This window comes from Pseudonaja textilis, chromosome 15, assembly GCF_049901715.1.
Source record: "Pseudonaja textilis isolate UNSWEBS1 chromosome 15, rPseTex1.2, whole genome shotgun sequence".
NCBI lineage: Eukaryota > Metazoa > Chordata > Lepidosauria > Squamata > Elapidae > Pseudonaja > Pseudonaja textilis.
The window spans coordinates 12,358,117-12,381,735 of NC_142004.1; the positions used below are offsets into that span (position 1 = coordinate 12,358,117).

Here is a 23,619-nt window from a genome sequence, read left to right on the forward strand (position 1 = left end):
TCAGTTAGCACATGTCAGGCGGTGATCAATTAAAAGTTTTAAGGAAGCAGGGGTGTTTCGTTTACAAAGAGGCCGTCTCTGGAAGCTGATCCAGCTGGACATTAAAAACCTAGAAAAGCCCTTTGACAGCAAAGGCTCCAGATATTCTGGGTTTTTCTTGCTCAGATGTGGTCAGGTGGCGGCTGGACAGCTCTCTCTCCCTGGGACGCTTGCATCTGAGTTCCTCTACGATGGCAATTTTAGAACCTATGGACTTCAGCTCCCAGAATTCCTGAGACAGCATTGCTGGCTCAGGAATTCTGGGAGCTGACATACAAGATCATAACATCGCCATAGTTGCCCAACCTTGCTCCACTGTATTGATCAGATGCCTGGACATCGTTGCCTTCAACTCTAGGATTCTAGCATTAAATAATGTAAATAAAATGTTACTTAATGCCTCTGATGTGGAGGTGAGAGCTGCCCTTGCAATTCAGGCATTGTGGAAGCTCCAGGAATTGCAAGGGAGAGAAGTGGGTGCAAACCTTGTCTGTTGTCTTCCTCTTCTAACTTCCCTCAAGTTTGCCCCTTGGTGCCCAAGGAGAGGAGCTGCAGGGGTGGGGGGGGACAGAAACATCATCATGCAAACACACAAGTGATGTATTTGAGGCAGCTGTTCAGACAGCGGTACCTAAACATGTGATGACATTGCAACAGATGTGTGAATATTGGAGTGTTACTGTGGTTTATTGTGAATGTGGAGGTGGTTTCTCAGGAGGGAAATTAACAGATTAGCAGTTGGAAGGGACTTTGTAGGTCATCTAGTCCAACCCACCCCACCCAAGCAGGAGACCCTACACCATTTCTGACAAAGGGCAGTCCAGTCTCTTCTTGAAAGCTTCCAGTGACGAAGCTCCCACAACTTAGACAACTTTTGTTCCATCGGTTGACTGTTCTCACTATCAGAAAATTGAATCTCTCCTTGATCAGTTTCCATCCATGATTCCTTGTCTGGCCTTTGGGTGCTTTGGAAAATAGCTTGTCCCCTTCCTCCTCCCTGTGGCAGCCCCTCCCTCAAATATTGGAAGGCTGCTCTCCTGCCTCTAGAATTACGAGTTTTGCTGGCTCAGTGCAAGACTTTCATTCTGTCTCTTATTTTATGAGCTATCTTAATGGCTGAGATTTGGATGGGACAAATACCTTGTGCATGAGGGAAGGGAATTTTATTGGTACCAGGGACAGGATTTCCTCTGAGGAACTGTTGAAGGAATTGCAGGCTCAGTGTGGGGAAGAGCGGACGGAAGGACTGAAGTCAAATCAAAGCTGGGCTCCTGCTCTTTGCTCAGTGGCTCTTTTCCCATCGCCTCGAGCTATAATGGGGTTGTTTGGTGTGGCTCATTGAGTGGCACAACTCAGCCACTGGGGCTTGTAAACCATGGCTGATGGCTCACCATCCTGTGTGAATGCAGCCAGTCGTAGTTAATTCAGTTGGGTGCAGTTAAACAGATCCCATTATGGGTTATCGGCCATCTGCTTTCCTTTTTTGACAGGGAATCTCAACTTTTTGCAATTTAGGGAGCCTCCAGCCCCACATCTTCTAGTTTTTGAACCCTGGGTTAAATGAGGGGAAAAGGAAAATGTGCTGGGTTATTTGCTTGCAGACATTTCATGACCTGACTAGGTAACAGCGTCAGTGCCAGGAGGTGTGCGGTTTGCTCCCTGTTTAATATGCAAAGCATAATATTTGTATACAAAAGGAGTATAAAACCCACACTCAACAGAACTTTTAATGCTACATAGTTGGGTAATGAATGTCTGCAAGCAAACAACCAAGCTCAGAGTGTATCAAGGACTCCACAATTGTCCTCCTCCTCCTTCTAGCACTGATGATGTTACCTAGTTGAGTCATGAAACATCTGCAAGAAAACAATCAAGCTCAAAGAGCACCAAGGACCCCCACAGTCCTCCTCCTCCTCCTCCTCCTCCTAAACCCCACTCGCTTCTAGCACTGATGATATTACCTAGTTGAGTCATGAAACGTCTGCCAGCAAATAACCAAGCTCAGAGAGCACCACTTTCTGCCCTGAGCTACAAATATCCTATTCTGAACACAGGCGTCTCTGGGTGGGCAGATCCATCCAGAAGAGCTGTAGAGAAACAGCGGAGTGGCTGGGGTAGACCCATGAAGCCTAGCCGGGAGTAACCACTTGCTTGAGGAAGGGAAGAGAAGCCTCCAAGCCCAAATGGCTTGAGGACCAACTGAACCACCGGAGAGTTCTTCCTCTGATGGAAACGGGGGGGCCTGAGGTCTCCCAAAGAGGGACCAGCAAGCAGATCTTGCATCCCTCTTTCTTCGAGCCAGATGGAATTGGAGTCATCCTAAGAGCAGCTGGAAGGAACCGTGCCAGGCTGGGGAAGAGCATGATTGCAAACAGAAAAGCAGACAAGCAGAGCGCCAGGCCCAGGCGGCTGGCTTGGACTGGCCCAGAGGGACAAAGAGTAATAAACATTCCCTGTCAACATCCAGAGAAGCAACACTGAAGAAACTGGGCCCAGGGGAAACCTTGCTGAGAAGGAGTTTGGAGCACTTTGCTGTTGTCCTATAACACAGACGGGCTCTTCCCATTGCAAGGCCCAGGCGCAGTCTTGCTAACAGCACACACAGTTGTGATTATTAACCCCATCGGCTCTGGAGTTCAGGCAGAGAAAGGAACTTCATATCTTGGGTGGCTTCAAATGGGAGATTTTTACACAGAGCTCTTTACCGATACATTCATTTATGAGCATGCAAAAGCCTCCACTGAAATCTTCCATCCCTGGCGCGTCTGTCTTTGGGCCTCATGTGCTGCTGTGAGTGTCTTGAGAAAACCAAAGTGTCAGTCGAGATGGTGCAATGTAATTAACGGAACTCCCCAGGCGATGCTCCAAGGGAGGGAGCGGTCCTGCTCAGCTGATCAAAGCTATCACCATCCAACTGCAGAGCTGCAAAAGAAAGCCGTGGGTTGCCTACACTCAAGGGGGAAAAACAACGATAAACATTTGGCACCAGGATTCCTGAAGCGTGTAGAAATGATGAAAGTTTAAGTTCGGATTTAGTACAATTAAGCCAAATGTTCTTAGTTCTGCCTGGGGAAGCCAAGGGAAATCATCAAAACCAATAAAAAGAGAAAGTTAGAATATTCTGGACATTGTGATGTGACACCTGGAAAAATACATCATACTTCACTTCATCCTCCAGGGAAAGATTGAAGGCAAATGAGGTCCAGGAAGAAGAACATCGTGGCTTCAAAATCCAAGGGACCTGTTTGGACAAAACTCAGCAGCCCCTTTTGGGCTATTGATAAAAATAGGATCGCTAACACGGTCGCCAACGTTCGATGACAGATAGGACACAAGAAGAAGAGGAATCTTGGTTCAGTCTGGGGAGATGCAAAGAGTTATGCAATTTTACATGAAGATGCTGACCCAGGCTTCGTTCCAATTAAAAAAACACAAACTGTGTGTAAAAGCAAACCTTTTTTAATATGATGCTGGGAATTCTTTGCATTCCCAGACAAAACTCATGAAACACAATTGTCTGAGGTAAGAGCACGTCTTTCAGGGTTGTGAAAGGCTGCCAAGAATAGAAGTCCAACTACTGAGAAATATCAACCGACAGAAGTTCCAGCAAAGACAAACCAGAGTTCTCAGGGCTTCAACAAGGAATGAACTTCTTTACTTCCTGCAAAGAGCACATCCCCGAGGGCTGGTTTATATCCCTTATGGGAGGGGCCATCACCTTCCAGCCTTTCTCCCAAGTCGCCCTTGCTGCTCCAGTTGCTCTCTCCTTCTAGCAGCCCTGCACATACCCACACTCGGAACAGGCTCCCCAGGGTCCTCTGCTTCGCTGCTGCCAGACTCCAAAGGCTCCGAAGGCAGCACCCAACTCCCAGATGACCCTGGCCCCATCCCTGCATCGAATGCAGGACCCTCATCCGAATCCTCTCCAAACTCCCGGACTGGTTCTCTTTCATCCTCGCTGTCAGATACCTCTACCATCCGAACCCGCTACCGACGAACCACAACAGATGCTTGATTCCTTCACTTTGGCAGGAAAAATCGTAGCCAAGATGTGGGAGATTTCCTTGGGTATATCAGGCCAAAGAGCTCTACGTGGATCTCACTCTAAACATGAGCCAACAGTCAGACAGCTGCAAAAAAAACCTCCAAACGCAATCTTAGGTGACCTTCAGCAAAATATGGAGTCAAGATCATTGCTCTTCTCTATTGGTCAGATCATATCTAGAATATTTTGTCTAGTGCTCAAGGCTCTAGGCTAGAAACTAGCAGATGGTGGGTTCTAGCCTGGGCTTTGGCCCAAAAGCCAGCTGGGTGACTTTGGGTGAGTTATAGAACATAATAGAGTTGGGACCTTGGAGGTCTTCTAGTCCAACCCCCACTCAAGCAGGAAACCCTATACCATTGCAAACAAATGGTGGTCCAGTCTCTTCTTAAAAGCCTCTAGTGATGGGGTACCCACAAGCCAAGCTATTCCATTGGTTGATTGCTCTCACCATTAGGAAATTTCTCCTTAGTTCTGGTTGCTTCTCTCCTTGGTTAATTTTCATCCTTGTCTCCTTTTCTGGTGCTTTGGAAAATAGTTTAATCACCTCGTCTTTGTAGGAGCCTCTTAAATATTGGAACACTGCTAACACACCTCCTCTCACCCTTCTTTTCACTAGACTGGACGTACCCAGTTCCTTTAATGGTCCTTGGTGTTAGCTGCCAGCCTCTGACCACTCTTGCTATTCTTCTCTGTAGTCTTTCCAGATTCTCCCTCAACCCAACCCAACTCACAGGGTTGGTGTTGTGGGGAAAACAGGAAGAGGAAGGGATATGTTCACCACTTGAATTATATATCTCTATCTCTAAAATTAAAGGTATCCCTGTCAGTTGTGTCTGAATTCCAGGGCACGATGCTCATCTCCATGTCTTGACTGACGGAGCCAGCATTGTCTGTGGTCATGTGGCCAGCATGGCTATACGCTGAGGTGCCTGGAACACAGTAACCTTTCCCACCAAAGTGGTACCTATTTATCTACTCACATTTGCATGCTTTCAAACTGCTAGGTGGGCAAGAGCTGGAGCAGGTAATGGGATCTCACCCATTGCACGGAGCTCGGGGTCTCGAACCCAAACTTTAACTGCTGAGCCATCGCGCTCCCTTTTTTTTATCTCTATCCATATATCTCTATCTGTATTTATCTATCTCCAGGTAGTCCTCGACTTACAACAAGGTCATAAAATGGGGAAAAACTCGATTAACAACTGTCTTTTTTAGCAATGGGAATTTTGGGTTCATTTGTGGTCATAAATCAACCTTGATTTATATAATATACTCAATGGGAGGCAGAGAAGAGGTGGGATTGGCCGGTTTTCCGAACTACTCAAAGTTTCTGCTACCGGTTCTCCAGAATTGGTCAGAACCGGCTGAAGACCACCTCTGCCATGTATCTATATCTATATATATATAAGTGAAATACCACTCATGCATCATCACAAAATCTCCAGAACCATAAAGCCTACAAATTTGACATTTGGCACATATGTTCCTCTTGGCTTCTAGGTGCTCACTAAGAAAGGATTTTTCGAAATGACCATCAGAGCATTTGTATTTCCTATATTATTATTATTAACACGCTCTGATGCTAAGGAGTGCAACTCCCGCTCCCCACCTGGAAAGAAACCTCTTCCAAGTGCAAAACAGAAGCAAAGGAGAGGAGTTTCAGTTTCCAAGCACCAAGCAGAACAGTTGAGCTAAGCCACGCCCAGGCTCCTTGCTGTCTCCTTCTTGCTCACACAGCAAATACGGTTTCAGTTTCCAAACACTATTTTATAATAAATAAAACCAACGTAAAATATATGTGATAAAAGCAGGATAAAAATCTAAAAGCGGAAAAGAAGACATGGTAGAGGAAAGGTGGCATGACAGCATCTTAAGAGCTATTTGGAAGACAGGCAGAATTTTTCAATGTGGTTCAAGGGGCTTAAATGGATTTTGGACAGTGCCAGGAAAAAAAACCCGTCCAGCAAGAAGAGCTCCCTCGCAGTGGAGCGGGTCAGCTGACTCTGCTTTGCTGGGGGTGTTTAACAGAGGTTGGATGGGCACCTGTTGCTGGGGTGGGGGTGCACTGGGGACTGGAAAGGGGGGGGCAGGGATCTGGGTTTCCGCACCCCAGACCCTCTTTGTGTTCTTCAGTCCTATGACTCTTCAGTCTCGGCTCTTTCAACACGGGACTTTTGGAAAACAAGAAGACGGGACTCTGAAGAAGCAGCCCTTTGCACCCAGTTCAAAGTTCCAGGCATCCGGAGGCCACCCCCAGGGCTTTGCTGGAGTGATGCCCTGAGGCAGGTTCCAGGGAATGTACAACAGCCGCACTCCAAAGCTTCCCTTGCCTCGGTTGACTGTGGCCTCCCGTTTGTCATTGTCTAGACTGTAATCTGCTTGGAAGAGGAACTTTCTTGCTGTGATTTACAAAGTGACGCATTCAGGAATGTTGCTCTTCTAATAAATTAGCCACAGCCAGAGACAACTGCAATCTACCTCCTAACCGCCTCCAGCAAATTGCATCTAGTAAGACACACACACACACACACACACACACACTTCCCTTGGAGTCTTCCTGGGCCATCGCAGTACTGCTGTTAGGCTGGTCTGATATGCTAATCAAAGGCAATCCTGTCTATATTGCCTGTGCAGGCAGCCAGGGATGAACACGGCATTTTCACAGCCTCTCTGAAGCAGCTGTAAGGACTGAGGCCAGTCTCCAGGGCCCTTTGATCGGAACAGTCCTTTGGCATGAAAAGCTGAGCCCTTCAAATTTGGGCAGCTCCCTCAGCATCGTCGGAAGTGCAGCTTGCACCAGACGCTGGGGGGTTTTTTTTTGCCAGGAGTCCACGAGGGTTTAGAGAGGGGCTCTGCCTCACGCTCCTGAGCGGCTGCCTTTCAGGCAGAGGGACTGTTCTGCTCCAAGTAATGCTCTCGTTGTAGGCAGAACGCACCATTCCACCTTGGGAGCAGCTATGCCTGGCCTCAGGCTCACAATGGCCCCGGGGACACTGCTGGCTGGTGGTGACAGAAGAGGAGGACCAGCAGGCTGAGTTTAAGGGGTGTTGTGGGGGGGGGTTTCCACTTCTCTCAGCCCCTTCAACTTTTCCTTGGCTCCCACTGGGCAACTCAGCCAGCCGGCTGCAACTTGGCTCTGGGCCCCGTTCCCACAGAGGACTCCGCCTGGCTAAGATTTAGCAATTACTCCACCAGCCACGCAGGCTAAGCAGTCATTAGTCTAATGCGACACCTCAGCTTGAGCGCAGAGTCAGTGACACTGAAAACCGAGCACGCTGTGCCAAAAGCAGCAAGAGCCCAAACGCCAAACCTGTCCATGCCTTTTCCGGACAGGCTGCCTTTCCTTACGCGGCCCCTTCCCCAGATGCCGAGTTCCCCAGATTTCTGCAGCGAAGGGGGGGCGGTCCATCAGATGGGAGAAAGTTGCCTGTTAGTAAAGAACAACTGGTCGTTCCCTGGAGCCCCTCACCTTCTCCCTTCCTGTGTCACAAAAACGGGAGGCTCAGGCAAACAGCCACCTCCTCACCTTGAAACCATACAACCTGTAAAGAAGCTGCAACTTTGTCCCCCCTCCTCCCCCGAAACCCCGCAGCCTGATTGACAAAGGGCTCCTTTGCAACACCGCCCAGGAATGGCTTGCAGAATCCACAGCATCTCTCTCCCACGCAGAAGCTCTCTGGCTCGCTTCGGCTCCCTGCAATCCAGCCTCCGGCACTTTCTTGCAATCCACACCTGGGAGCTGTCCATGTGCCTCACCCCAATGCAAAAGGGAAACGGGGGACTCTAGTCTTGGCACTTTCCCAGCTGGACACCCCCCATTTCTTTCCCCCTGAAGATTCAGTATAACCAGATACCAGCAACGCGCTGCATTCAACCGCATCTTAACCGCATCTTAGAACCAACGTTCAGACGCAGCGCTCTCTTGGCTTCAGCGCCTGCCCTAATTTTCAAACGTGTTTTCAGATTTCTTGCCTGATGGAAAATCCTGGGGGATTTCTAGTTCACGGGCTCCTTCTGTCATTTTGATTGATTCTATAAAAACCTTTCCCAACCATGGATTTTTAGGTGCAATTTTTTTTTATTAGCAACGCCAAACTATTCGTTTGAAATCTTCCTGGTCACCATGGCTGCCTTTTTCAGTTGGGTCCCCTTCCCCCCAGATATGGTAGCCTATAGCCACGTTATCCCTGGGCAAGCCCAGGAATGATGGCATTTGTAGTCCAATCCACTGGAAGGGCTATAGGCATGAAGAGAAGCCACCCTTGGGAAAATGTTTTTTCTGGTGGGACCCGTCTCTCAGGGCAGCCTGGCCTACCCAAGTATGGGACGGAGCAGACGGCTTCTGTGTTCACCTTTCAAACCCCAGAAAGGCTATGGCCAGCCGATAAATAGCCTGAAATAAATCTTCACTCGTCTCCCTTTATTTCTTTGTCAGTAAAACATAAATCTGCCCTTGGAAAATGTTGTTTTCCAACTCCTGGAGTAAAGTTCTTAAGGCATCTTTTTATTAAGAAAGGAATACAAAGAGGTGAATTTGAGCAGAGCCCATATTTCTCCTACAAGGAAGTTGAAAGCAGCGTTAGGGACTCTCTCTGGCTTTGGCAAATCATTTGAGGATTCTGGGAGCAGCCAGAACAACCTCGCCTGGATCACCTCTTGGTCTCCAGAGACTTTTGCTTCCACTTCAGGAGCACACACACACACCCTGGGGGTGGGTGGGAGGGAGAACTGCCTTCTAAATCACCTGCTACTCTTTCCTTTTAATTTTAACTTAACTTTAATTTCTTTTTAATAATCTAATTTCCTTTTCATCACAAATCATGACGAAGCATGCCTGGGGACAACCATACAACACAACCAAGCACACAACTAATTGCCACAGGATTGTGACTTGTGCCCCATTCCTGCAGTGTGCAAACAAGAAACAATTTCAGTGAATAAGAAAGAGGAGAGTCCCACCCTCGTTCTCTGCTCTTTCGCTCGGACGTCAGTGGTTACCATTGCGTTATCCTAAAAAAGACTGGAATAGAAAAGAGAAACTTCCGAATGATGGGTTGGCATTTACTAGGGCAGGTTTCTCAACTCCAGCAACTTGAAGACATGCAGGCTTTGACAGGCCGGCTGGGGTATCCTGAGAGTTGAAGTCCACATATCTCAAAGATGATGTGATTGAGAAATGCTGGACTGTTGCACAGCCTTCCTTTGGGAAGAACCTTCTTGAGTCCAGTCAGAAGTTTGAATACACCAGTGTAGGGAATGAAACCAAGTTCTAGACTGCAGGAGGACATTTCTCTCCCACCCACTTGCCTCCCTGTTTTTAGCCCATTCCCCTTCATTTTATAAGCACTTCCCCGGGTGCCTGGAAACTTGCCCTATTGTGCTTCTACCCTTTTAGCCAAAAAAGAGCCATGATATGCCAACTGCAAAGTGCTGGATGTTGTGGTTGAGTTTGTAGAGCCAATCTAAAGAACTTCTGACTTTAAATGGCCTATTATATTTTGTTTCTGCTTTTAAAATGCCCCCTTTATGCAGGAGTTATGATCATAAAAAGCAGATATAGAATGCCGAGGCTATGATTCCCGAGGTGTAGCCTGGCATCTCACCTTTGCCAGCTCTCTGGAAAAGATATGGAGCAAAATCTAGCCTTCCCTCAAGAGCATTTTCCCCACTAGGACTGGTGGGATTTTTGAGGTTCACTCCAGCCAGAGGACAGCAACGGTTGGGGCAAATGTAAAGTCACGGGGGGAGGAAATGGTCGCAGTTTTCTTCTTAGGACTATTTTTTCCCTACTTCTTTGGTCTCTAGCCCAGTTTTAGCACCTGCCCGCCAACTGCAAAGCACCATAGCTGAGCATGAGCCTTTCAAGGGGGTCACTTCTATGCTTGCTCTCTATGTGGGAAATTTTAGCCAGGCCCCCTTCCTCAGTCTCCTCTCCAGGCTGGGAGGGCACCCCCGTCTCTGCCTTCCCTCTTGCTCAGGCGTCTTCCAGCTCTCTTCCTCCTGCCTTTCAGAAGGCCTCAGAATTGGGTCAGAAGGATGTTTGATGAAGCTCGCACACCGTCAATCTCCTCCTGATTCCTCCCTCATCCAATTTTTTGCAATTAATCGCATGCACAGAATCAGACCCAGGGCACAATTTAAAGAAAAAAACTAGGATGGTAGACATCTCCCTCGCCCACTGCCAAGTGGATGCCGAACCTTCAGGGGACACAGGAGAATGAAAAAGGAAAGCGATGTTGAAAGACATTCCCCACTTCTGCCACTGCGAAGCAGAGCAACGGGTGGCAGATTGACACACTGGTTGGGATGGAGAAGGCCTTGTGGGAATGGAGGTGCACTGGGCAAGCAACATCCCAGCAGGGCTGGCAAGAGGGCACCCCTACTACTGTTGGCTGCATTTATACGATGTGATTAAGAGGGTGACTGAATTAACCCACATTCTGGAAGTCTACTCTAGCACAACAAACAGACTGGGTTCGCAGGACAAACCTTCATAACATTAGCCAAACTTAAGCATAACCACGTTTATCATGCTGTGCAAATGGTACTGTTAGGTTTGTAACTGAGTCATTGATCTGAGTACTTGTGTAAATACGCCGTGTGTGTGTGTGTGTGTATGTGTGTGTGTGTGGAGTCTCCATTTTCAGAGGTAGCAGACCACACGGTCCTCTGAAGACACAAAAAGGTAACACCAAGACCAGCCCTGCAGGTACACAAAGCCTATGCTGGCCAATTCCAGACAAACGCTCACCTGTGGTAGGTAAACCTTTGTTGCACCAGGTGCACAAGTCTCTAAACAGAAGGCAAAGAAGGAGGCATGGAGTTCCAAGGCGGTGCCCACACTCAGTCAACGGGAACACCTAACATCTTATCTAGATGTTCTTGTCCCTGTCAGTTGGCCACCTTTCCCGCCACCTTTTGGCTGGACATGGACCTTGGGGACTGGTTGCTTTCCCCTTCCCATCCCCTGTGTTTTCTGCAGTTCCAACGGCCAGAATTTCGGTCCCCCGCCCCCCCCAAACACCAACACTCCCCCAAGCTGGCTAAAGGCCGCCCCTGACAACTCAGAGAAGTTTTATGCCCTGCCAGCCCTGAAGCAGCGCATTTCCAGAACAGAGTTTTCGACCCCCAGGGAGAGAGGCGAGGGGCGAGCGCCTACCTGGCCGAAGACGGCGCTCAGGACAGGGCTCAGCTGATGGACCAGCGGGTCGCCGTCAACGCCGGGCTTGGCCGCCGGGCTCTTGTCGTTGGCCGGCAGCAGCGCTTCAGGGGTGGCCTGTGGATTGTCCGCGGAGGTTCCCCAGTCTGAGCGCCGCGCGGACCACTCTCGCTCCCCACACTCCGGGCTGGGGTTCCGCGCGGGTCGGGGGGCCGCCTGCGCGGGTTCCTGGGGGCGTGGACGCCCCCGCCGCGGCGCTGCCTCCTGCGGCTGTTGCTGGCGCCGCCGGAGGCTCCCGTTAGCCGGGGCGTCGGGCTGGCAGAGGGGCCTCCTGGCGCTGGGCTCGGCGACGAGCGGTGGTGGGCAGGGGCTGCTTTCTGCTTCAGCCGCGGCCGCCGGGCGCCCGTTCCGCCTCTGGCTCCGCGCCGGGGCGGCGGCTGGCCGGGTGCCCGCCTGCCGCTCCCGCCGCGCGCCGCGCGCCGCGCGGGCGCCTTGGAGTCGCTCTGGTGCGGTGCGGAGCTCATGGTCGGCACGGCCGCGGAGCGGACAGGCTCTTAAGGCGGGAAGGCGGAGGGCGGGGCGCTGTGGCCGCCGCCGGAGCGATCTCCCTCCTCGGCCCCCGCCCCCCGCCCCGCGCGGGAAACCGCTCCGGAGGCGCCGCGCTTCAGCACCGCGGCCGAGGACAGCGCCAACGGGGCAGGCGGAAGCGGCTCCGAGCCGCTACGTTGGACTGCCTCGCCGCGCAGCTGCCGCCTGGCCCGCTGGCGCTGCTGTCCTCGGCCGCGGTGCTGAAGCGCGGCGCCTCCGGACTTCGGGATAGCCACCGGCGGCGACCCCGAGAGGGTGCAGGCCACGCGACCGGCCCCGAGACTGGCGGGGGCGGGGCGAGGAACCCGCAAAACCAGACAGGTCAACAATCTGGAGGAGCAGGATTAGGGACCCACCTTTCAAGCAAGAAGGGAGGGAAGTCCTCTCTTTATTTTGGAAGAGTCATCTTACACACACACACACACACACACACACACACACACACACACACACACACACACACACACACAGGGTGGCGCAGGTCTCTGCCTCTAGTCTGCCTGCCCTGCCTGCCTGCCCACTCAGTTTGTCCTGGTGTAGTTCTTCTATCATCTGCTGTAATCTCTAGGTGAGTTGGGTGGCTACAAGGTCCATCATCTTCGGCTCATGGGGGAAAGCACAGCAGGAATGAACAACCTTTTCAGGTCACACTTGGCACCGGCCAGGCTTCGAGGCAACATCAAGAACACCAAATTCAGTAACAGTAACGTAAGGATAAAATCTTGTTCCAGCCAAGTTGGAGTCCTGATGCTGTGGCTCCCACATACTCTTGGCAACAGTGCAGGTCATTGCCCTTTTTCAGGTTATATTGTTTACTTCCCAGCCTTTCTTTTTATTTTTTTATTTTTTATTTTATTAATTTTCAATAAACAAACATACACAAACAAAACATGAAAACATAAAACTTCTTTTTGGAAAGCGGCTTAGTCCCGGGTTACATCTTTTTGTACAGACATCAATTCGAATTCATGCTCACTTTATATACCATTTCATATCTTATTAACCATTCTACATTTTCTATATAGCGTCTCCTCTCTTTTCACTCTCTTAATTCTGTTTTATTTATTTCATCTCAATTTAAATCGTTATGCTTATATCTTTTGTCTGTTCTGTTTCAATTATCTATTATCTTTTCTCATTAACACAAAATTTCTCCTGTAATCACTGATTGAAGTATGACATCTTTATATCTTTCCCCTAAGTTTAACACTTAATATAATATATAATTTTCATTCTGATTCTGCTTAGTACATTCTAAAGCTACATACTATATTTTAAAGTAAGAAAGAAAAATAAGTTTATAATATAATTAAAACAATAATCCATAGGAAATTAAACTCTATCGTTAGGTCTTAAGCATTTTACACATTCCTTTTAATATTTTATCCCATTTTATCATATAATGTTCCAGTTTTCTAACATTATTTCAGATATAAATACAATACAATCTCATATACTTTTGCAGAATCTTTTTTAACTATATTTTTACCCATTATCTCTGAATAAATACTGTTTCTTTACATCTTGTTTCAAACATTTGTAACTTCTCTTCCCTTTTTCTCTTCTTTTCTTCTCCAATCTAACCTTTTTACTCCCTTGTCTCTTGATCTCCACCCTCTTAATCTCCACCCTCTTCTGTATTCCTCTTTTCTGTTGCTTTCTAACATTGTATCGATTTTTCACCTTATTTTTCCTTTTTTTGATTTTTTTTTAAGTCTTAAATTCTCCATTCTCTTTCCCTTCTTTCCCTTTTCTTCCCCAGCTAAAGTTGCTTGTTCATTAAAGATGGCTTCTTCTTCATCCCAATTTTCTTGTTCTTGTGGTTTCTGATAGGTAGAAATCGCCATTTCTAGGAAATGAAAAACAGATCCAGAAGAGCCCTTCCCTTCTTGTTCCTCTTCTTTTAGCTTTTTAAATTCCATTTTCAGTTCATCAACCAGTAATGCCATTGTGAATTTTTTAAAAAAAACAACCCAAATGTTTTTAGTCTTTCAAATAATAATTTCCAAAAGTTCCCAAAGTCATCAGGCAATCCAAATACACACAGACTGTTTCATTTAGCACTTTCTTCTTTTTATACTTTCTCTTCCTGGGGTTACAGTTCAGTTGCAAAGTTCCAATTAAAATGTATCTTTTAGAAGTCTTGTTACAATTTTGCTCTAGTCTTATAAATTCCAAGCAGCCTCCTCCAGCAAAATCTTAATATTAATTCTTTTCCTTTCCCTTCCCACTTATAGCAAAGAAAGTTTTTTTTCCCCAATGTTCAGAAATCTTTATTCTCATATACCTTGGCTTTAATTTTAAAATTTAATTACCTGCTGATGCCAAAATGGGTTTTTCCAATTTCTTGCTCATCTGCTATCACCGTAAGGAAGGGGAGTGAGAAAAAACAAACTTTCCCTTTTCATTTTCAATTGCTGATTTTTCCAGATCTTTGGGAACGATGTATCTTTAATAAAATTTAAGTTCCAGGATATTTAAATGTTATTTGTTATCCCGGTCAGCCAAAACTTTCACTTCTCAACTTCCTCCTGCACATTCTTTATCTGGATGAAAGCTTCTTTGTGGCGGCCATTGCTGACTGCCGCTCCACCGCTTTCGGAAAAGGGAGTTTAGCCAGCTGAGGAGGGGGGGTTGCGATCCCCCCCAGACCCCTGCTGGATCTCCCCTGTCTTCAGTTACCTCTATGGGGTAACTATAACCCCCAAATCCGACTGGATCGGGGGCACTCCAGTGGCGAGTGCAGCAGAAACTGCACACAATCGCGGATTCCTGCTGCCGCTGAAGCCTTACAAACCGGAAGTCCTTCCCAGCCTTTCTTATAGTCATGGGATTTCCTTGAGGCCTCTCATCCAACTACTAACCAAGACCAATCGTATTTTATTTCTCAAGTTCAACTTGGTTAGCAAGGTGGCTAGTCATGAATGATCTCTCTCTCTCTCCCCCTCACTCCCTATCTACTATTAACACTGGCCAAAGTTTGAGGTCATCTGCTGTTGAATTTTGCAAAGTTTCAGATAGCTTAAGAAATAACCTGGTTAAGATCCAATGACTCCTTCAGAGGCATCTGATGATAGTGCAGTACCTTTATTGGCCAGCACACGGCTGTCCCAGATCTACTTAATTCCATATGAGTTGCACAATATGGCCATGTTGTCAAAACACGATTTGCTGGTGCTGCAGTTAATGAATTCATCTTTGTGGGCTGATCGGCTCAGAGTCTCTGCTGACTCTAATAACTGGTGAATGGCCATTTTCACAAATAAGCTGCAGGATTCCCACTGTCAATTTTTCTCTCCTCTGGCCAGAGATAGAGGAAAATTAGCATTAAATGGGGTCGGTTTGGGAGAAACCTACCCGCCCACATGCCTTTTGGCCCCCTTTCAACCCTCCAAGTGATGACAAGGTGGAGGAACTAAAAAGTAGGGGGTCTCCGTAGGACTTTGTTTCAGAAATGAAATGGAACTTTTAATCCTTCCTGAAGCTCTTTGGATGGAGTAGTTACTCAGGATAAATTATTTTGCCTCCAAACAGCCTAGTAGACAACAGGGGCTAAAAGGAAATTTTTCCAGGTTGCCTCTTTTCATGCCTGTTACCTCCTTCATGTTCACGACCCAGTTAAATTGGCAGACAGACTGAGCTTTGCCTAGATTCCCTAGGGACCTCATGATCTACCAGTGAGTGCCAAGTTGAGTGCCAACTTTTTTATTGAGCAAAGCTGGCTGGACTAACCATTTATCTTCATTTTGGACAGTCCCGTGCTACCAAGACACAAAGGCTTCCTGCACGGATCTCACCGTCTCAGATTCTGGAGTGTAATCTATCTTGGGTTAATTATCCCTTAGAACTTGGCCAGGGCACCAAATTCTCTCTTGCAAAGGTAACTAAAAGAGTCCTGAGTCAGACAGACATGGAGTATCACCAGCCAAAGGTTACACCTCTTCCCTCCTCTGCTTTCTCAGATGCCCACTTGACACCCAGGGAAGTCACAGCAGGCTATTTTTATGCCTAGTAACCATCTGCAGGTAACCAAAGGCCATCTTTCAGTTGGACTGAAAAACAAAAATGCACGGACACCAGATTGTAGGATAACAAGTAACCCAGTAGACACTCTTACTGAAGTCTTAAAGCTTTACATTAAAAAAATGACATTGAATGTGACATTTCCTTAATCACCAAACATTTTGAGTTATATTTGTCTTAGTTGTTTCAAGGCCTCCTACAGCACAGGCATAACATTTCTTTAATATTTTTTTTCCAAAACACCATTTGACTCTTACAGATGTGTGAATAGTGTCTGTTATTTCAGTCAACTGAACTCTGCTAATTTACGAATGAAGCAAAGCTGGTTAATGCAGGAAACTCTAATTCTATTGATGCAATTGATTTGATGAAGGGAGTCAAACGTTCATGATTAGTTATGAAATGGTTGTTTGTATGGTCTGATTAAAATGGCTTGTCCGAGGTGAATTCAATAGTTTTACAGATTTCAATAGTTTTACAATTTGAAAACAAAAGACTTGGAACATAGAATTTGGAAGGAACCTTGGAGTCCAAAGTCCTGCTCAAGCAAGAGATCCTATACCATTTCACACAAATGATTGTCCAATCTCTTCCCTAAAAACCTCCAGTGATGGAGTAGCCACAACATCTGGAAGGAAGCTACTCTACTGATTAATTGTTATAGCTGATAGGAAATTTCTCCATAGTCTACTTCATTCTTACTTTATTATACTTTCTCCCTCTCCCCCACCTCTCTCTCCCTCCCTCCCCCCTCTCTCAAACACACACACACACACACCCCATACCTAACCAGGCTAGGTTTGGAGTTCCAGGTTAACTGAGAATTTTTTTTTCATGTCTTGTGATGTGATAGTTCTGCTGCCTTTCCCTATTTTTCCAAGCCAACTTAAATCAAAGTTTGGAGGTGCCTTTCTTGAGTCAATGGACCCTGGATTCTGCAATAATTTGGTTGGCTCCCTCCACACTGTATATCCATCTCAGGCCCTAAAGCAGGGGTCTTCAAACTTGACAGCCCTAAGATTTGTGGACTTCAACTCCCAGAATTCCTCCTCCAGTCAACTTAGCTTAGGAATTCTGGGAGTTGAAGTCCATAAGTGTTAAACTTCCCAAGTTTGAAGGAAGAGAAGGAAGGAAGGAAGGAGTATTGTTGGGCTGGAAGCTAGGAAGTTCAAGCAACAGCTGACTTTGAGAAACATTCCTTCAGTCCATATTGGCTTGTGAAATTTCTTCCTGCTGTGCCCAGTTCTTCGTCCTGGGGCCATCTGCAGATGGGCACAAAAGCCCTTTAAAGCTGCCCTGGGTACAAACCCATCCCAAGAAAGATCTGCTGTGATTCAGCTGTGAGCTACGTAAACAGCCTCTTGAGAGAGGGTGGATTATTTGCCATCTGGCAGTACTGAATTGTCAAGACGCTTAATATTTTACATAATATGCTTATTCACTGCTTCTGAAACAAGCCTACCCTTGGCACCGACCTGCTTTTCAAGGCAAGGCAAGGCCTCGTAATACAGTGGTACAACAAGGCACCTGAACCAGCCACACTGTGGCGTCCAGTTTTGAACATTACATCTGAGGACTTGGACAAATTGGAAATGCCCAGAGTCAGCAAGACAATAAATAGCTAGGGGGAAAAAATTGGGAGGAAGAATTAAAAGTATGACTATTTTTTAATTAACTATGGTGCTGAAGAAGACTCCTGTGAGTCCCTTGGACTGCAAAGCAATCCAACCAGTCAGTCCTAGGGTGATCAACCTGTCTGCTCTTTAGAAGGCCAGATCCTGAAGATGAAACTCAAAGACTTTGGCCACCTGATGAGAAGGAAGGAAGGACTCCCTGGAGAAGAGCCAAATTCTGGGAACGATGGAGGGCAAAAGAAGAAGAAGAAGAAGGGGAGGACAGAAAGGAGGGGGATGGATGGAGTCACTGAAGCAGTCGGTGTGAACTTGAATGGACTCCAGAAGATGGACGTGACTTTGCAACTAACAACAACAACAACATTGTTGAGTCTCAAGGTAAGAGACATCGTGGTACCAGAAAAGAGTCATGATAGCTCTCTTCAAGAATCTGGAAGGGCTTTCATGGACGAGATGGGCAAACAAATGGTGCCAGCTTGAAGCCAATCCATGCAGCCTCCAAGACACACCAATTGGCTTGCTTACAGAAATGTTCTAAAACAGGAGTGGGAAACAGTAGCCCTTTCATGACTTGTGGATGTGAACTCCCAGAATTCCTGAGCCAGCCATGAATTCTGGGAGTTAAAGTCTACAAGTGATAAAAGGGCCTTGGTTCCCAACCCCTGCTCTAAGGCAGGGGTCTCCAAACTTGGCAACTTTATGACTTGTGGACTTCGACTTCAACTCGCAGAATTCTCCAGCCTGCTCTAAGGGACCTCTTTATAGACTGCATCATGATATAGAAAAAAAAAAAGGAACTGATGATTTATGCGTCAACTTGTAATGTTTTTGATTAGGAAAAATAGATAATAGAAAAAAGACAGTTTTTATAAACCATAGAGTTAATTTTGTATTTATATTTATAATTGTGGTAAAGAAAATTGAAGCTACTTCTTTCTCTCTCTTTTTCTTCTTTCTTTTTGTACTTTGTTTCCCCCCTTTCACTGTTTTCTTTGTATTACTTATTAGCTTTTATCTTCTTTTTAAAATTCTTAATAAAAAAAATAGGTGACAAAAAGAAATGCCAAAGGGATGTTGTTCCATATTAATAACCTCAAGAGAGGAGAGGCATTGTGAGTCTTTCCCCCCCCCCCACCCGCCCCGGGAAACATCTGCCGTGAATCAAATGCTCCCTCAGCCATTCACAATTTCTTCTGCTCACTTGGGCTGGAAAGAGCTGGGGGCGAGGAGAGAATTGGCCCAGCTCCCATATAGGAAGAGGGCTCAGTTTGAAGTTTTGAGGGATCGGATAGAATAGAGTAGAATGAATTATCTGGAAGGGACTTTGGAGGTCTTCTAGTCCAGAATCTATAGTACAGTCTCAGACAAGTGACTGTTTAGTCTCTTCTTAGAAACCTCCAGTGATGATTTCTGGAGGCCACTTCTGTTCCACTGGTTCATTGTCCTCACTCTTAGGAGGTTTCTCCCTAATTCCAGGTTGCTTCTCTCTTTGGTTGCTTTCCATCCCTTGTCTCTTGTCCTGCCCTCTGATGCTTTGGAGAATAATTTGACCCCCCCCCTCTTCTTTGTGGCAGCCCCTCAAACGCTAGAACGCTGCTATCATGGGTTACTGTCCATCATTTATATATTTATACATTTGTATAATACTGTCCATCATAAAAGTAACGAACAGAGGCCCAATTCATCTGACCATGGTTTCTGGGTGGAACATCCAGGGTGCAGTGCCCAGTTTAGTCCCTACATTTGAAAAAGAATATAATAGATCTGCAAACATGCAGAAGAAGGGGCAGGGGAGGATGGGCTGGAGCAGAGGCAGGTGCAAGTACGGTTAGAAAATCAAGGTGATGATTGCACTCAAAATGGATGTGGCTGCCATCTTGACTGTTTGGTCATATGCCACAGATATCCCTGGGCTACAAAATGTGGGACCTGTTTGCTTTAAAAAAGAGGAGGCCGGGGAGGCAGTATAAAACCATGCATGGTGAGTGGAAAGTAGCTTTTCCCCTTTTGCCAAAACACCAAAACTAAGGATCACCCACTGAAGCTGATCGGAAAGAGATTTAGGGTAAACCAAAGAAGATACTTTTTAAAGCTGTGGAATCCATTATCACAAGACATGGTGACAGTCACCACCTTGGATGGCTTTCAATGGAGGAGACATCTATGGCAGGCTTTTTGGTCTTGAAGCAACGTTCTTCTGGATTGGGAGTACAGATAACCCTCAATTTACAACCACAGTTGGGAATAGAACTTCCAGCGCTAAGCTATGTCATTGTTAAGTGAATGGAACCTGATTTTAGGACAATTTTCCTCACCGTCATAAAGCAAATCTGGTATCCCCCATTATCTTTGCTCTTTGGAAGTCTCCTGGGAAGGTTACAAATGGCACCAGCACTTACGACTTATATGCCACTTTACAGTGCTCTTACCACCCTCTCTAAGCAGTATACAGATTTGACCTATTGCCCCCCAACATTTGGGTCATCTGAACCCACCTCGGAAGGATGGAAGGCTGAGTCAACCTTCAGCCATTCTGCATCAAACTGCTGGCTGTGGGAAAAGGGAAGGAAGGAAGGAAGGAAGGAAGGAAGGAAGGAAGGAAGGAAGGAAGGAAGGAAGGAAGGAAGGAAGGAAGGAAGGAAGGAAGGAAGGAAAAAAAGAAGAGCAAAGCCATAGGAATAGCACTTAGACTTATATACTGCTTTATAGTGCTTTATAGATCTCCCTAAGCGGTTTATAGAGTCAGCATATTTGCCCCCAACAATCTGGGTCTTCATTTTACCCACTCGGACAGATGGAAGGCTGAGTCAACCTTGCGCCTGGTGAGATTTGAACTGCCAAACTGCAGTAGGAGTAGCTTGCAGTATTGCACTCTAACCACTGCGCCACTGTGGCTCATAGCAATAGCAATCACATGATCACAGGACATTGCAAGTGTGGGGGTTGCCAAACACCAGACTTTTGATCAACTGACTATGGGGACCCTGTGTTGGTCATAGGTTTGAGTTGTAACAGTTGTAAGTTGAAGGCTACTTATAACATGCTTCCAGTTGCAGGAGAACATTGGTGAACAAGACAAAGTCTTTTCTCTACCTTCTTCTTGTGAGGAGCTTAAAGAAACCTGGATGGCTTGCCTAAGATTTGCCTGATCCTTGAGAGTTGAGGGTAATTTTTATGTTTAGTGCCTGCATTGAAAGAGCTACACTAATTGCTCACCAAACCACAATTCCGTGTATTATTCATTTGTCAAGTGTTTGACGAAGAGTCAAGTTTGATTTGACTCAGGAACAATGCCACCTTTCCCCATTTTAATTTCATATTCTGTATTTTACTGTTATTTAAAGTGTTGAACGTTTAATCGAGTAACTTAAAATATAAAGTCAGCTAAAATAAAACAATGCAATACATGCATATTTAGCATACGTAAGAATGTCATTATGCTGCAGCTGTTCAGTTCACTATGTAATGCAACTGCTAAAAAAAGCAAATTAGGTCCAGGGCCATGCAACCGTTAGACGATGTTTTCCTGGGTCTTGGATTGGTCTGCCTGGAGCTTCAGCTTCTGAAGTGACCTCTCATCTCTGTCAGGTGCAAGAAACCAGGAGCCAGGATAGAGTTCAAAAGCACTGCAAATTTACTCCATGCAACCTATACACAAGAAGCCAAACAACTATTAGTCAATACAAATTGGTGCCAGATAAAATGGACTTCAGGGGAGGAGGGCTGGACTTACAGCAATAGCACTTAGACTTATATACCGCTTCACAGTGCTTTCCAGCCCTCTCTAAGCGGTTTACAGAATCGGCCTTTTGCCCCCAACAATCTGGGTCCTCATTTGACCCACCTCAGAAGGATGGAAGTCTGAGTCAACCTTGCGCCTGGTGGGATTTGAACTGCCAAATTGCAGTCAGCAGAAGTGGCCTGCAATACTGCGCTCTAGCCACTGCGCCATCGAGGCTCATATTTCAGGGGCAGAGGGACTCCAGGCTGGTGATGCATTTGATCCTGACCTCAGGCTCAACTTGGCCGTCTCTTACAATCAATTATGATTGTGTACAATCAACAATGTAATTTCTGGCACCGGAGAGCCAGCAGGGGGGTAAAGCTGCAAAAGAGACAAATCCTCTCTTGAGAAGCATCTGCTCTGCCTTACTCAGACCTCATTTGGAATCCTGTGCCTGGTTTCAGAAGGAAACTGACCAACTGAAGCCTGTCTAGAAGAGGGCTATCAACAATGGTGAGGCTGAGGAGCAGGGCATGGGGCATGGGGCATGGCCAGGGGTATGGCCATGGTGGATGCGGCCAGGGATCGGAATGGCCATGGTGGTCGTGACATGGGACTCGTGTCGGGGGCACCTGTGGTGGCCAAGTGCTAAGGCAGGACTTCCCTGGGACCCTCCTTCACTCTTATTATAATCTCCTTCCTTCCTTCCTTTGTGAGATTGTGGAGGCTGGCAGCAGCAATGAGGAGGTTCCCGAGGAGCCCGTGCCCAGCACGCATGCTCACAGGGCTTCTTGAAGGAAAGAGCAGCTGCAGCAGCATGGGCGACTCGGGAGTAAGGCTGCTCCTCTCTGAGAAGATAAAAGCCAGCTGAGAAACCGCAGTTCTTTGCAGAAGGCAAAGAAGTTTGATACTGAGCCTGGTGGACATTAGAATATCTGAGTTGGTGTTTGGAGACTCTTTGATTTATTGTTTAGGAACTTTATCTGTTGTTCTTGGCAGAGCTAATCAGTGGAAGCAGCCTTTTATCTGTGAAGAAACAGGATTCATAAATGAAACAGTAAAAGGTTGGGCTGTTACCTTGGAACCAGTTTTGGGTCAGAACATCTACAGAAGGGAAGACTGAGGTCAGGCAGGAGAATATTTGCTAAATACCTGAGGGTTTCTTCCACAGAAGAGGGGGTGGAGTCATTCCATGTGGCTCAGAGGGCAGGAGCAAACTTGGAGGGATAAAAGCGCAAGGAAAAGATTTCCGGAATGGATGAGCTTTCAAGGGTGTCTCCAAGCCATGTGTGTCCGTTGACCTGGATTGAGTTGTAGCAAATCATGAGAACAAGATACCTTATTCGAAGTTCAGTGAATCATGAAAATTAAAGATAAGTCAAGCAGGTTAGCCATTTCTAAGATTTATTAATTGGTGGGGTTTTTTTTCAAACTGGATTTCCATTTTAGAGGAAGAGTGAAGCCACATTTAGGATAGTAGTACAGTAAGTTTTTATTTTCAATTCACTTATAATTAGATGAAAGGCAAATTAATACAATTCATTACAGGTTGTTTTTTGACTTACAACTGGCCACTTAGTGTCTGTTTGTAGTTACAACAAACTCCCCCTCCCCAAAAAGGTACTTGATTCCAAAATTCCGATGGCTGCTCCCCTCTGCAGTCACCTGACTGTATTTACAGCCTCCCACAGTCATGTGCCCATGATTTACAATGTTTTCTTGAAAACCAGCATGTACTTCTGGTTTTCAGCAAATATGCCCCATAGTGAACAATGCAGTGCTAGCTGCGAAAAAGCTCTTAGCAGCAACACGGCCATTTTAATATGAGAATAGCTGTCCTGGCTAGAAGTACAAACCAATAGATCAGTGCTCCTCAAAGTGGGCAACTTTAAGATGTGTGACCTGGAATATGCATCCAGTTTTGGTCACCACATTACAAAAAAGATGTTGAGACTTTCGAAAAAGTGCAAAGAAGAGCAACTGAGACAATTAAAGGCCTGGACACAAAAACATGTGAAGAACAGTCGCAGGAAATGGGCCTGGCTAGTCCAGAGAAAAGAAGAATTAGGGGCGATATGATAGCAGTCTTCCAGTACTTGAGGGGCTGCCCCAAAGAAAAGGGGGTCAAATTATTTTCCAAAGCACCAGAGGGCAGAAACAATGGATGGAAACTAATCAAGGAGAGAAGCAATAGCAAGAACAAGAGCACTTAGATTTATATACCGCTTTACAGTGCTTTACAGCCAGAGGTGGTATTCAGCCGGTTCTAACCAGTTCTGGAGAACCGGTAGTGGAAATTTTGACTAGTTCGGAGAACCGGCCAATCCCCCCTCTGACTGGCCCTGCCAACCCCGTCTCTTCTCCACCTCCCATTGAGTCCCAGCTGATCGGCTGGGTCTCCTTTGGT

The 23,619-nt window shown here is 46.5% G+C and overlaps 1 protein-coding gene across 2 annotated transcripts in view; it reads right to left on the reverse strand.

Moving 5' to 3' along the window:
• Positions 1 to 11,852, reverse strand: part of CABP1 (calcium binding protein 1) — a 48,445-nt gene extending 36,593 nt beyond the window's left edge. For both annotated transcript variants that reach the window (XM_087913578.1, XM_087913577.1), the window contains exon 1: positions 11,244 to 11,852. The gene's annotated coding sequence lies outside the window, so the exon portion shown is untranslated. The remainder of the gene's footprint in view (positions 1 to 11,243) is intronic.
• Positions 11,853 to 23,619: the final 11,767 nt, after the last annotated feature.